Below are 3,482 nucleotides of genomic sequence, written 5' to 3' on the forward strand. Positions count from 1 at the left end.
TCTTCTTCTTCTTCTTCTTCTTCTTCTTCTTCTTCTTCTTCTTCTCTCTCTCTTTAATTTTCTTCCACAAAATGACTATCATAGGAATATGTTTCACAAGATTGCACATGTGTAACCTATATCAGATTGCTTACCATCTCAGGGTGAAGGTGGGGAGAGAGAGAGAGAGAGAGAGGAATGGAATTTGGAACTCAAAACTTAAAAAAAAGAAGGTTAAAAATTGTTTTCATGTGTAATTGGGGAGAAATATCATTTTTAAAAAATCTACATATCCTTCAAGGTCCAATTCCAAACCTCCTCTTTCAGAGAGACTTCTCTAATTCTCTGAGACCACAGAGCTCACTCTCTCAGAAATATCTCCTTCTCCAATGTGATCCATGGACTATTCCATCACTGTAATGTATTCTCTCATCACTTTGAAGGCCAATGTCTATGGCTTACCTCAAGTATTCGCTCCTATAAAGATCCTTTCCTGATTCCCCAGTTCTTAATACAACCCACTACAAAGATTATTTTGTATTGTCTTATCTGTGTATATGTTTTTTTTTCCCTTCTACCCACCAAGTTTTTTTCTTGTCCAAATTCTCTCATATTTCTTAGTCCTACCTGTCCAGGAAAAACACCCTGGGGTGGAGTACTGGGTTCTAGTCCTAAATAAATCATTCATTATCTGTGTGGTCTCAGGTGAATGATTTAGCCTTTCTGGGCCTTGGCTTCCTTATAGCTAAAATGTGGGTTTGAACTAATCAATTTCTAAATTCCCCCTCATCTCAATAGTCTAAGAGTATGTGTAAATACTTTAGTGTACATTAACTTAGGAACTTAATATGCTACCTTGCCAAGGGATGGTTGCACTTAAAAAGAAGTCTTTAGGAAGGGGACAATGTTCAACATAAAAGAATAAATCTTTAATAGTAGAAGGTCAAGAATCAGTGGGGAGATTTTTTTAATGATACTTAGGATTGTAGATTTAGATTTTGAGGTCATCTAGTCCAATTGGCTCATTTTATAGTTTAGGAAACTGAGACACAGAGAGATGAAATAAGTTGCCAAAGGTCACGCAAGAAGTAAATGGCAGAGTCAGGGTTTAAATCCACGTCCAAATCTAACACTCTTTCTACTTTACCATACTACTTTCCACATGGATGACTGACCCTTGGCCCTTCTTCCCATTTTCTTCACTTGCCCCTCAGGCCTTCTGATCTTACCTATCTCTCTGAAGGCTCTGGATCCTGAAGAGAAAGAAGGAAATGTTATATAGCGGTGGATTTAAAAAAAAAAAATTTAAAGCAACAACCAGATGAGAAACAGGGAAGTCTAGTAAGAATGTATCTTCCCATCCATCATTGGCTCTCATAACAGAACCCCTGGCTGGCCCTCAGGCCCCCTTGAGGCTCCCCAAGCAATTCAAGCCCCTGGCAATAACTTACTACAGAGCCAGAGATCAAGATTAAAAATCCAGTGACTAATGGAGGTTGGCACACACCTCTATTCCTCCAGTAGATACTGGCAGGCTAATAACCTCCTTAAATGGAAAACAAATCATGCCACTTTTTTTTTGTTTTATAGACAAGCCTGAAGAGACCTGTATCTGTTCCTCTTTGAAATTTATAGCATTGCTTAGTGGCTTGTTTTGGAACCATCCATGTGGGCAGATGGGACAATGTATTAGTTTGACGAACCAGGAAATCAGTGTGGGGGTTCAAATTATAAAGCGCTAGAAGTGACTTATATAAGAGATTTCCAAAGCTAGTGAGATGCTTACCGAAGGAGATACAAAATCAGACAGAAATCAGCAACCCTACAGTCTATTTCTATGAAGTAGCTCTAGCCAGCCCAGCCAGATCAGGGCCTCAGCTCCCTGAATTCTGAGCTGTTCTGTGGGCATAACTGATATCAAATATGCATGGAAGTGTACAGGACACTGCTTCATTACTAAAGAGGACTGAAGACCCCATCAAAAAAGAGCTTTCAATTCCCCAAATGAGAGACAGATGGAAAAAAGCTTAGCAAGGTCCTTGGGACTTGTTCTGGAGCAATCAATTAACTGATTAATCGACAAATATCCAGTGCCTACTATGTGCCTGACAAAGACAAAAGAGAAACAATCTCTGCCCCCAAGGAGTTTAGCAAAGACTACATATATACACACAGTATATAGCATATACCTGTGAGTGTAATAGGAGACTGGCCACTGAACCAGTTCTCTTTATGAGTATGCACAAAGAGCCAAAGATATAATTCTTCATGTGGAAGAGGCTGGAGAATCTGCTTCTGGAAGACTTGTGATGATCTGTAGTGAAAACATGGAGTTGGAGTAGAGAAAGGAGACCTGGGTGCTTTATTCATCCTGAAAGCTTAACAAAGCCTAAGAATAATGGTTTGTCCATTCAGTATTCTCATTGGCTACTGCCACTGTCAAAGTACCTTATGATGTAATAATTATAGAAAGATAAATGGATTGTAAATCAATTCATGCAGAATCCTCAAGATAAGATATTTATTGATCCAGAGTCATTTATGCCAATGGTTGCTCCTCAGTTCCTCCCTCCCTCTAAAAAATTATAGTCCTTTTCTGGCAGCATTGGATGGGGGTAAGAATTAAAGTCAAGGTCAGAGCTTATATAAAAGAGGTACATTTCAGAGCCATTAGGAATTCAATTAAGACTGAAGTCCTAAAAAGAGATGGCTGGCTAAAAGCTCAAATGAGGTTTAGATCATAATGTGTTTTTTGTAGTGGAAAGAGGCCTGTATTTGTAGGTAGAGGGGATCTGGGTTCAAATGATGCCTCTGCCATAGCTATATGAATATGGGACAATTTACTTAACTTCTTCTAGCCTGTGTTCTCATTTATAAAATGAGGAAAATTTTAAAATTAAATCTTCCTTTTTTAATTAACAAACATTTATTTTCTCTTCCTCTCACCTTCCCCTCCTCCAATTGAAAAAAAAATGAAAAACCAAAGCTTTGTGATAAATACACATAGCCAAACAAAAAACAAATTCCCATATTACTATGCCAAAATAAGTGAGGATCATTTAATTTATTAAATTATTTATATTTAATTCATCATCTATTTGTCAGGAGATTGATAGCATTCTTCATCATTGATCCTCTAGAATGGTTGATTATTAGGTTGGTCACTTCTTAAATCTTTCAAACTTATTTGTTGTAAAATGGTGCTACCCATTCCTCTATTACCTCATAGGGTTGTGATAAAAATAATATAAAATGCTGTAAAGCATTGTGTGAACTTTAGAGTGTTACATAAATACCAGCTATTCTTCTTCCCCATTAATGAGACATCTTTTTTCAGACTTTTTGAGCTTAAATTGTTTAGAACTTCTGCTGGTCAATTTTGCCAGACAGAATACTAAGCTATGGGAGACATAGACGTAATTTTTTGGTATTGGACATGAAAGCCTGGACCATGACTTTGACATGCTGAAGACATGGGAGGAGAATAAAGTATGTGACTCCTT

This window comes from Vombatus ursinus, unplaced genomic scaffold (genome assembly GCF_900497805.2).
Source record: "Vombatus ursinus unplaced genomic scaffold, bare-nosed wombat genome assembly UNPS02014832.1, whole genome shotgun sequence".
Lineage (NCBI taxonomy): Eukaryota > Metazoa > Chordata > Mammalia > Diprotodontia > Vombatidae > Vombatus > Vombatus ursinus.